General features: G+C 48.1%; 1 protein-coding gene across 1 annotated transcript in view; it reads left to right on the top strand.

The window, feature by feature from the left end:
* The first annotated feature begins 3,197 nt into the window (after positions 1 to 3,197).
* Positions 3,198 to 12,099, top strand: part of IP6K2 (inositol hexakisphosphate kinase 2) — a 76,269-nt gene continuing 67,367 nt past the window's right edge. The window contains exon 1 of the mRNA XM_065550926.1: positions 3,198 to 3,311. The gene's annotated coding sequence lies outside the window, so the exon portion shown is untranslated. The remainder of the gene's footprint in view (positions 3,312 to 12,099) is intronic.

The following is a 12,099-nucleotide window of genomic DNA, read 5'->3' as shown; positions in this document are numbered from 1 at the left end:
GCTAGTGCCCATGTCTTCTCATTCACTTGGGCGTGCTCTAATCTACCGCAGAGCATGGTCCAATCACAACTGAGGTGGGTGCAGCACCTTAGGCTTCTTTATGGTTTGGCTCACATGCAGTCAAATGTGGGAGTTGTGAGCAGAACCAGTGCTCAGCCTTCCCCTGTCTGTATGCAGGGCCCCTGGAGTCCCGGTCACAAAAGCCTGTAGGCCAGTGTTGGGGGATGTACCAATGCTTCAGGAACAACTGCTTGATGCACTGGTAGTCGCTCACTCTCTGAACTTGGCTCTGGAAGCAGGAACAACTGTCAATAGCAAGCTGAGTTTGAGAAGCAGCTGCAAAGTAATCAGTTCTTAAAACAAAGAGCCCCAAACCCAGCTACGTATCCCCAACTAGTTATCCCCCCCCAATCCCCATTCCCACCCCAGCTGGCAACCTCTCTGGTTTAGTGACTGGGGAAAGTTGAGAGGCTGGAATATGTGATTTTTGAACTGCCAGGGACGCCTCTCAGGGTGGAGAGGAGACTGAGAGGAGAATGGTTTCTGTGCTGGCCCCAGCATGTCATGACTGTCAGTTTTCCTCATGGAGTATTGCCTGAGTTGCTCTTCTGCTGATGTCTCTCATTTCCTCCTCCCCTTATGGGAGATGAACAAAAGGAATCTACGGGGGATCTGTCAACAGGAGGGGAACAGGAACAGATGCCTTCACTAGTGGGACAAACTAATCAATGTGCAGAACCAGGCCAGTTGGGCTCAGCCAGCAATTCCCGCCCCCCACCCCATACTGCCAAGTAGTCTGTCACTGGCACAGAGCTTATTTACTGAGCACTGGGGTATGATGCAGGGAAAGGCCTGGAAAACAGGAAGCGTGGAGATATATTTAAAAAAAATCCTCAGATCTCTAGATACAAAGCCCTATAAACACCCTAGACGGGGTTGTTTTTCTCTGGGCTTTGCAGCTACTGTCAAGCCTGCGTCACACTATGGGCTGTTCTGCCAGCAACTCTCTCTAGTCACCTCTGCTCTCCTGGGAGTGGAACAGGGGGAGCTGGATTACTTGCTTCCCAAGCTGCCAGTGGAACAGTAGCTCCATTGGGGTCTCTGTCACATGAGTTTGCGGTCTCTGGAAGTCCCTGAGGGAAACTCAAGTCAAACACAGCAGCACAGCTTTGCTTCATGTGATGCTTCTGTCAGCCTGTGTTCCAGCCAGTTCTGCCTTGAATCGTGTACGTACTGCCCTTAGCTTGAGCACCACACATCAAAGCTGAGAATAAAGTTCCTGGAGTCTGTGACAGCAACAAAAACAATTCAACTATTTTTCCTGTGCTAATGTTTCCTTTCCGTTTGCCAAAGGCGCCACTTAGCTCTAGGGACTCCAACCTCATTTAAAAGCTACAGTTCCTACAAAATCAAGGACTGAAATAGCTCAACCCCATTCCCACCCCACATCCATGCCCACTGGCTAGCTGAACTGCAACTGAAACCTCTCTAGTCCCATGCATCTCAATCCTCCCCTAACAGCCCGGACAATACATGGCCCTTGCAGCATACCCTCATGATCCACTGACTCAAGCTGTTTTGGGTTAGGAGGGAGTGAATTCCAAAGTCAAGGGCCCCTTGCAAAACATATCCTGCCACCAGTCTCCCTTTCCCCACTTTTTAAACCAGGCAGTGCTTAATTTGTAATGACAGAGATGCTGGGGCTCAAGTCTTTTTTTTTTTTTTCCCCATGCATAATTGATGCACCAAGCCCAGAGGTGTCAGGGCTCAACCCTGGCACAAAGTAAGCACTGAACCCAGGAGCTGAGAACTTGAGCACCTCTGCTGACTGCAACTGTGGCCATAACACAGAGCCAAAAAAGCAAGATTGTCACAGTTGTGGTGTAAGGATAATTTTTCCCAGTGGAAGAATTCAGAAAAAACTTGGAGGGGAGAGAAGAAAAAGAGCCCATCTGATGCAAGGGGCTTGGGTCTGGCTCTGTCCATGAACAGTGCCTAATAATAGGATCAAGAAATGGGTAATTGACCCAGCTCTTGTTCCCTCCAGGCTAAACAGGAACAATCACTACCAGTTAATCCCAAAATCCCTTTGCTGAATCACCCAGCAATAAGTGACGGGGGCCAAGTTTCCAGAACTTTAAACTGCCTGGAAGTGCTAGAAACAGCCCTGCCACCCCTGTCTGGGCACCCTGGACTTCCACCTCCGTTGGTTCTAGGAGGTAAGCCAGTACGACCTTGTCTTGTTCCCAGCAGAAGGAGCAGCTTCAATTAACTTGACTGGATGATAAGGATCATTGCTGTTGACAGTAAACTGGCTCACCTGTTTGCAAATAGCAACTGTCAATTTTTCCAGAGCACCTGCTTTCTCTTTAACCTAGAAACCCCATCTTAGTGGGTGGGGAAGAGGGAGATGGGCTAGGGATCAGATTTATACAACCGCTATGACTGGAGCCCTTACCCTGTCCACCCCAAGCAGTGGATTAACTGAGTAAAAGGGGAGGAGGGTGTTTTCTACAGCCCAGAACAACACCAGGAATCCTGCTGCTTGCCAGTACCTGAGCTGGGCTGTGCATCACCCCTGCTGATTGAAACTGTGGCACTAATACATGGTTTCATGAATGGTTTTGTAGACTGTGCAGTTTCTCTAGCTGATCCCTTCCCGAGAACCAGGCAAATCTATCTTAGAGTAGCAAAAGTGGACCATGGTCCAACGCCCCCAGCCTGTGATTTCCTCGGGAATGTTCAGTGTGTTGCAGGCCAGGAGCGAGCTTGGGGTGGCAGCCAGGTTGGAATAGCAGAGGTTGCTGCAGGTCAGCACTGAGGTAACAGCAGACTGGGGGAGATGGCCGCAGGGTAAAAGCACAGGAAGTGCACCAGCAATTAATTATACAGCATGCAGGAAGTGTGAATAGGAAACTTGCACAGTGCTTGTCCCATCCACCCGCCCTTCCTGAGTTGCAGCCAATGCAATTTCACTCATTTTTACAAGCATGAAGTGTGTCCACAAAACATTAAGGAAAACATTTAATCTAAAATATTTTGCAGTGCCATATTTTTACTCCAAGTCAAATAAATGATGAGCCTGTTTAGACCAGTTCTGTTAAGTGGAAGTGAGTTAAATAAAAACACAAACCTGTGACTGGGAAATGACCAATTTCTCAGAGTAAAATGAAACTGGAGAAGCCTGGGACTGAGCCTGATTCAGAGGGGAAGGAAGAGGCTGAGAGGAAGGAATGTAAAATCCAGACTACCTAGAGTGGGAAACTCCTGCCTTGCTGAATACTTTATAATTGTACTATTAAAGAATGAAGGTAAGTAAACTAGTGCTGTGCACAGCTGTATGGGAGATCTAGGTCAGTCTCCTGGTCCTGGGAGATAGGACTGAGCCAGGATACTTAATGGGTGGGAACCACTAATATATTTTAAGGTTAAAACAAAATTCCATCTTCTGCTTGTCCCTCCAGTGAGTGAGTATGTGGTTGGTTCAAATTCTTCCAGGGCCAATTTTCAATTAATTTGCAAGCCCTATACAGCAGAGACATAGCCTGTCTCATCACTGGGTCTCTTGTAGCTTGGCACAGCCCTGATTCCAGCCCAAATGCTGGCACTGAAAACATTCACAGCTGCCATCTGCAAAGATAGTCATGAATCAGGCGTTAAACTGTGCAGCTGTCCCCTTGCAAATGGGAGGTGGCTGCCACCCTGTGCATCTGCAATGAAGAAGCTGCCACAAGATTGCTCAGCTGCCTGAAGGCTCACTAATGAATGACCCAGCTGCCATGGCACTTGTTTGGCACAGACCCATTGTGGATGGATTACATAGGCTGAATAGTACCACTGAGCCATGCACTGACCTCTCCCAATAATTACCGGGGCCCTTATTAAGAGCAGTAGGAAACATTACAGAGAAATCACGTATCCCTGTTGCATGCCAGGAGGAACTGGTGGACTGGGGGCAGGGCCGGCTCTAGGATTTTTGCCGCCCAAAGCAAAAACAATTTCCCCCCCCTTCTTTAATTACCCCACCCCCGGCCCTGCCTCACCTCCGCCCCTTCCCCAAATCCCCAGTCCTGCCTCCTCCCCCCAGGCTCTCAAGCCTAGGAGGGAGGGAGGGAGGGGGAGAAGCGGCGCCGCGCCGCGGCCACTCGGAGTCTCTCCCCCCCCCGCAGGTTTGAGAGCCTGGGAGGGAGGGGGAGACTCCGAGTGGCCGCAGCGCGGGCGCCGCTTCTCCCCCTCCCTCCCTGGCTCCCAAGCCTGGGAGGGAGGGGGAGCAGCAGCGCACGAAACGGCCGCTCGGGATCTCCCCCTCCCTCCCAGGTTTGAGAGCCTGGGAGGGAGGGCGAGTAGCGGCGCGCAAATCATCTGTTTCGCGCGCCGTGGCAGTAGCAGCGGAGGTGAGCTAGGGCGGCCGGGGCACATTTTTAGGGGCGGCATTCTGGCGCCGGCCATGCCGCCCCTAAAAATGTGCCTCCCCAAGCACCAGCTTGTTTTGCTGGTGCCTAGAGCCGGCCCTGACTGGGGGAGATGGCTGAATATATTATTCAGCGGGCTCTGTCTCTTTGTTAACACATCACTGGCATGATGGCCTAGACACTGATGCTGTGGGGAGGTCCATTGCTTGACTCCCCTCTCTAGAGTGCCGCCTCTGCACCTGAACTGTCTGGGCAGGTAAATCACCGCCTGCTTGGCAAATGAAAGCTGGGTGACCTCACCTTTTATCACGCTATCCGGCCTAATCTTTGGGGTTCCTTCCCCCTAGTTCCCATCACTGTGATATCTGAGGGCTTCCCAAATTAGAGCTGCAGTGCAAAGTCCACAGGAGCCATTGTGGATGCTTCTTTCCCCCTTGCTCCAGGAGGCTCTGCTTGGGGAGTGTGTGTGTTTCTATAAACACACAAATACACTTTTCTATACATTCGATACAAAACGCTCTTTTCAAAGTTTGTCAGAATTGCAAAGCCAAGTACTGGAGTTCGGCAATGCGCCAGATGTTAAGGTTGCCCTTGCACCCTTAGTGCATGTACCTGGTGGTAATGGTAGTCTTTGACGACATGGTCACGTACTATTTGTTGCATGGGACCCCTGGCTCACTCAGTGCACAGTTCTCCATTGTTCAAGCTGAGAGGCAGAGCTAAAGCATAGGAACCTATGGCTCAGCAGAGCTCTCGTCCTGCTCGCAGCAGCTTTCGGGAGGTGTGACGTGTGTGAAACATCGTCGTCTCCTACACTGGTGAGGAATCCCATCACAATCCAGTACAGGCGATACAAATATTTCCCTTACAAAAAAGGCACCGAATTAAAATACTGCCTCGGCAGCTGTCAATCAAGGTAGCCACCCCCTCCTCCCTGTACCTTAGCATAAAGAGGCCAGTAGTGTTGCAGCTTCTCTCTGACGTGTTTCTGGGCAGGTGCTGCTGTGTGCCATAGGCTTTGCTTTGTTACTGATCTCCTACGGCAGCTCTATCACCCTCACCCTGTCTGTGTCCCTCGCTCTCTGCCTGACACATGACTACTTGGCCACATAAGGTAAATGCCTGGCCCTTAATGTTATGTCACTATCAATGCTCATGGGAGTCACACAAAGAGCATTGAGCAGTGTAGAGGCTGGATGGAAGGATTTTGATAATCAGGAATCGAAGGAGCTAATATTGAGTGACCCCCCGAAAGCCTGGAAAGGCTGACATGTGACACAAAGCAGGCAGGGGAGCGCCCAAGAGAGCTCTCACTGTTGATTTCTTTGGCAGTTCTGACTGAGTAAGAACTGCAGGGTTTTGCCTCTGACTAACCCTTTAGCAGCTTATCACTACTACAGTCTCTCCAGCGCGTCGTGCTCTTACCTTACAATTCGGAGGCTTTGTGGCTTGGAGGTACGTTCGCAGGCCCCCAGCTAGTTAAGCCATCTGTTTTTATTGACCAATGTTTTTTCTTTTGTGCAGTAGAGAGGAGTAGATACGCAAACCTTAAATGACTGCATAGCTTGGGGAAATCAGGTAGTGACAGCAAACTGTAGAAGTGCTTCCAAAGTATCATGGAAATAAATTATTTCATGAGTCTACCCAGTTAATTATTCAAAAATAAAATAAAAGGTGGGGAGGGAATCTCCCTAAAAGCAATGGCTCTTGTCAGCCTTGTGAAGTATAGAAGGAATTCTAATGTGGAAACTTACAATATGCACAGTGGCTGCAACTTGATTCAATTTGAGGATGAACTGATGTTTCTGGCCTCAATTTTTGATTATATTTTTTTGGTTCATGATCATCTGCAGCACCAGATTCCCGGAGCTACTTGCAAGCTCGTGTTAGTTGGAAGGATGGTGGAGGGAAGGGGAATAAAATCTTTTCTTTGACTGGCTCGAGTAAGAAAGATGCATCATTTCAAAGGCCACAACTCTGTGTTTATTCCAGTCCTCGTGCTCTTCACAAATAGGGTGACTGCAAATGTGAAAAATCGGGAGAGGGGGTGCGCTGTAATAGGAGCCGATATAAGAAAAAGATCCAAAAATCCGGACTGTCCCTATAAAATCAGGACATCTGGTCACCCTATTCACAAAGCCCTGGGCCATCCTGCTGCCTAGCTGAATAATTCTGCTCTAACTTCAAAAACTCCTTACTGGGGGCTGGATTTGGTTCCGTTGCATCCACATGCAGGAACAGGGTCAGCATTGAGCCCCACATGTCAAAAATCTGTGTCAGCTATTTTTCTTTGACAGGTGCTGTAAAGCTTTCAAAACAAGTAATAGATCTTAGGCCCTGATCTATCCTCTGCCCTGAGCCTGCTCTCTGAGCTTATAGTTTAGATTCCGGTTCAGCAAGTGAAAAGTGGCACATCCACTACGTCTACTGTGAATGCCTTCTGCATACCCAAGATGCAGGATGGATCTTGAACATTGGTTTAAACGGAAATGCATTTTGGGGTTCTGTTTGCAGTGTTACAGGTCAGAGACATTTGAAATGCAAAAGGCAAATTGTTTGGGCTCCTTTTCATTCATGCTTTGTATTGTGAGGGGAAAAAATCCCCTGTTATGGAAGCTGATTAGTTATTTGGCAGTATTTTTAGCCAGGCTGAGCCTGACGGAAGTAGAATGCAGCTTGAGCAAAGTAAAATGCAGCCTGAGGGGAGCTGGGGAGCTCCAAATGCAGCACTAGCTGGTTAAAGCTGTGATTCTCTGCTTGTTGGAGCAGTGCAGACCAATAAAATATATAAAGTGAAAAACTGAAAATAAAAGAGACAAACCACAATGTTGTTCTTGCAAAAAAGCTAAACTAAACAAACCCCACATCGCTTCTGATTATAGCTTTTTTGTTTGTTTTGAGTGTTTGTTTCCTTTAAAGGAACATTGTGTGAGTTCTTATATGTCAACTACTGGAACTAGGAAAATAGAAAATGTATTTATGGAGAGGGAGGTACAAGAAAAGAAGTTGGGTTGACGGCTAGGAAAACAGGACCAGTAGAGGTACAAATTGTGAGTGTTTCTATATGTATATATAAAGTCCATTACAGAAAACCCCTACTTTGAAAGTACTTTGTAAGTGTTGCAAAGTGAAGCATGCCTGGGCCAATCAGGCATGCTATTTAAGGCCTGGAGGAAACAGCTGGAGGCTGTCTATGCAACTAGGTGGATCCCTGATTTACTGCTGTAAACGGATCCTTCAGCACCCTCCTGGTACTTGGTCTTGCTCGTGGTCCTGGTCTCCTGCTCTGCTCCTGATGCCTCGTCCTGCCTCTTTTCTGCTAACCCCACTTTGATGTCCAGGTCAGAGCCAAGTGAACCAGCCAATCTGGACACCGAGCTGTGCCTACAGTGTGACACTGGTATGGACTACTGCTTCTGGCCTTGACCCTCTAGTCTAGACTGAACTTAGATCACATTACGGAGTCCCCTCCAACCCAGGCCCCACCCTTGACCTCACGCCTTATATCTGGGGTCCTGACACATGATCACATACTATTTTTTTCCAAGGGCCTTTTTTTTTTAATTGAAAAATGGGAAAACAAAGAAATTCTCCTGAGTGCAACTAATTGCTAGGCAGTAGTAGGACACTGGGTGTCAAGATTGCTGGGTTCTAGTCCTGGGAGGCAGCCTTTCACTTCCAGCTGCAGTAATTTGTTAGCTTTACTGCCTTGCTGATCACTGGCACAAGAAAAAGTACATCGAGGTCTATGAATATGAAGCCCTGTCCCTTAGCCCGGATAACAGGAGGAAAAGCCTGTAAATGCAGAGAATTCATCTATTAAATTTCTAACTTCGCCTTTGCAAGCACCCGGGGGGTTTCACTTTCAAAGGGAAACATAAACAAACTGTAACTCATGCAAGGAACTATTTTTGTTACAGGCAGCTCTGTTCTTTCAGCAACATCCTTTTCCATCAGGGTGGCAGCTGTTCTAACACACTTTCTCTTTGCATCGCCACTTCTCCTAGGCTGTAATGCTGGGTACTATTAGATTCTGGTTATGAAGAGGGCCTTAAGCATTAAGTTTGGCCACGTGAAGGATGTATTTATCTGACCCCCATCTGTAAAGAGTTTCTCTCTGCCTCTAGCTGATAATGTTTCAGAAGAGCCAGGTGTAAACAACATGAATACAAATGGAAGTGGCACACACTGCTACATCTCCCGTGGGTGCTCTGGGGATGCATCTTCCCTGAAGCGTCGTCATTTTTTAATGATGATCAAAGTGACAAGCTTCTTCTCATCCCCAGAAAGAATCGAATTCCTTTAACCCTTGGTACGTATGTCTCAGAACAGGGCCTGGCAGAATGAGCTGCTGTCTTTACACCCTCAGAACAGGACCTGGGGTGAGTGTGAGGTGGGAACACTGTTCAGTGGGGTGTGTAAGGTTGATCGTGTTTTTCTGTGACTCTCTCTCCTTTCTGTAATGTGACATAGAGAAGGAAAGCATTGTTCCCCGAAGAGCAGTGAGTTTTCCTTTGAGGTGCCTTATCTTTAACTTGACCCTTCACTTATACTGTAAAAAGGAGCTGAGTGTATTGGTGTGTGAGAGTTAAACAGCAACTGACAAAAGCCCAAGCCCACCCGTTCCCAAATCCCCTGTCAGTTCTGTGCCTGATTCATTCTCAAGGGAAACCTCCCAAATGGTTCCATGGATGAAGTCACCTAACGAATATTCATTGCTGTTTGCAGTGTTTTGTGTTAGTCCCAGGATATTAGACAGACAAGGTGGGTGAGTGTGACATACCAAGATACAATTCAGACCAGTGGGAGGCGGGGAGGAGGCTGTGTCACCACTGCCCTGCAACCCTGGATGCCTTACAATGCCTTATTGTAGCTCCCACCTGGGTTGTTCACAAACAGCCTTCCAGCGTGCCAACCACACCCTGAGTGACTGTGTGCAACTGAAGCCTGCCAGTTACACCCAGCCTTGGTTAAAGTGCAGCGTGACCCGCAACATGCCCCCAGTCCTGAATTTCCCCCCAGAAATGTATGTCCTAAACTGCCCAGCCTTCTCCTGGACTGTACAAATATATTAACTCTGTTATTCCTGTAGGGAAAAATATACCACCTTATTATCTTAAATAGAGTTACCCAGACATTTCAGTTTAAACACACTGGATTAGATCAAGCAATAAAACTAGTTTATTAACTACAAAGAGAGAGATTTTAAGTGAGTACAAGTAATGAGTCATAAACGTCAGAAATGGTTACAAGAAAAAAAAAAGATAAAATGCCTACTAGTGCCTTAACTTAATGAACTATATTAGATTCAAGCAAAATTTTTCACCACATGCTTACAGCAATGTTACTGACCAAATTCTTCAGGTCAGGACCCCCCCCCCCCAAAGTCCAACGGCTGTTTGCTTTTATCTTTTCAGGTACAATGAATGTGATGGGCAGGAGGAAAGAGAGGGGTGTATTGAGGTGTTTGCCCCTTCTTTTATAGTTTCAGTCCTCCTCTTGCAAAAAACAGCTGGGAACTAAGAGACAAAGAGTCTGTGTGGAAGGAGGTTCCCTGCTGTTTTTTCCACCTGTTTGAGCTTCCTTTGTTTTCCCTTCCTGCTTGATGACTCTGGTTAATCCTTAAATGCAAATGAAGGCAAACATACACTCCTTCGTTCCAGAGAGGCCTGTTTGATCAGTTTGGTGCTATGTGAGTTTTGAACATCATACATGGAAATCTTATAACTTCTTATATAATGTTGCCACACATATTTTATCTGGACAGTACTGACCAGCAAATTATGAGTTTTCAAATGAGTTTACTAGACATACCCTGGCCTATACAAAGATTATTACAGTAGTGTGTAGGGTGTGAATAAAGGGGTGTATTCCATCCCAGGGAGATATCATCTTTTATTGGACCAACTTCTGTTGGTGAAAGAGACTTGCTTTTGAGCTAATACAGAGCTCTTCTTTAGGTGCATTTAAGTTTGAAATCTTGTCTCTTTCATGAAGAAGTTGGTCCAATAAAATATATTACCCCACCCATCTTGTCTCTCTAATGAATATGCACTCACTGACCACTTCCCCAGCTAGGCTGAGATTCTGCAAACATTAGAAAGAGGGTTAATTAAAAGGGTGAAGCCCCTTATACCAATGGTCCCACTTTACAAGCGCGATCCTACTGTAGCTCCAGCAGCTGTGCTAGGGCTGGGCTGGTAAAGCATCTCCCTTCTCAGCATGTCAGCAACAGATTATTAGGCCATGGTTTGAGTGTTGGAACCTCACTGAGGAAGCACTGGGGGGCAGGGTGGTGTCAGAAGACTGTGCTGTGGGGTGTGCACTACCTCGGCCCCACCTGCACTGTCCTGTGGCGACAACCCCCAGGCATGTGGCCTAGTCCTGTGCTGACCTTTTGGCATGGAAGCACCTGGCATGGTGTCATAGCCCACCAGTAGGAGCTCTTCCCTGCACCCGTGATAGAGGGAGATGGCTGGGTAATCAACTGGAATGTGTCACTCTTGCAGGAGCTGTAGGGGGTGTGCTCACTCCTCTCAGTGGGTATTGAAGGCACCTCTTCAAGTGCAGCAAAGGCCCAAGGCCTAGGTATGGTCATTGTGTTCTGGATTCATGCAACTGGTCATTTCGAAACACAGCACCAGGGCTATAGTCCCACTCGCTCCTGTGGCTGCTGGCCTAATTGGGAGGAACCTGTCCTATCATGGCTGACAGATGAGGGGACACAGAGGGCAGCAGGGGTCTGAGGTGGGGGGAGGGATAGCTCAGTGGTTTGCACATTGGCCTGTTAAACCCAGGGTTATGAGTTCAATCTTTGAGGGGGGCATTTAGGGAACTGGGGTCAAAATTTGTCTGGGGACTGGTCCTGCTTTGTGCAGGGGGTTGGACTAGATGACCTCCTGAGGTCCCTTGCAACCCTGATATTCTATGAGAATGGGTGAGTCTATAATGGAACTGGGCTTTTCCCATGTGCGCTCAGGCAGAGACTGTTCAGGTCCATGTGTGAGGCCTGCCCCCACTGCTCTATTGGCTCAGGCCCACACCCACAGAGATGCTGTAAGTTAGGACTACAGTGCCTAGCAGAGCTGGGGCACCCGGGGTCGGGGAGAGCAGACTGAAGTGAGCTGTACGGTGCAGGAGAAGATGGCACAGCCTGCCCATGCTGTAACTTATTCCCTCATTTTGAAGCAATAGAAGCTGGTAGTTTCACCCATTTCCTCCTCTCCCCCTCCCGCCCATGCAGCTGTCTATTTCCCCCTGTTCTCTGGGTCTATTTCCCTATGACAGTGTCTCAGCTGCGTTGATTGACTGTATTGATATTTCCAGATACACAGGCCTGGTCCAAGCCCTGCAGCCCTTTGTGTTGGGAGCCGAGGGCAGCTCAGTACCAGAGCATGAATGAATGTCCATTTAAATCTCCCCTTTGTCCTGACCTGTGCAGAGCCAGTGGCTTCTCCACTGAAAACAATGGGGATATTTACATAATGGGGCTCTGGCAGAGCGGCCTCACTGCTCCATGGCTGACGTCAGGCACACGTTGTTCCCGGAAGGACCCCATTGACCAAGGCTAGCTAAATAAGCAGTTCTGCGGGGCATTGTGGTATTGCCCCAACAATGCTCTCCTTCTGGCCAATTGGCTTTGTCGCAGGTAACAGATGATTCATCTGTTGTCCCTGGATTGCCAGCT

The sequence above is a fragment of the Chrysemys picta genome, chromosome 7 (genome assembly GCF_011386835.1).
Source record: "Chrysemys picta bellii isolate R12L10 chromosome 7, ASM1138683v2, whole genome shotgun sequence".
Taxonomy (NCBI): Eukaryota; Metazoa; Chordata; order Testudines; family Emydidae; genus Chrysemys; species Chrysemys picta.
This window is presented reverse-complemented; position numbering and strand designations above follow the sequence as displayed.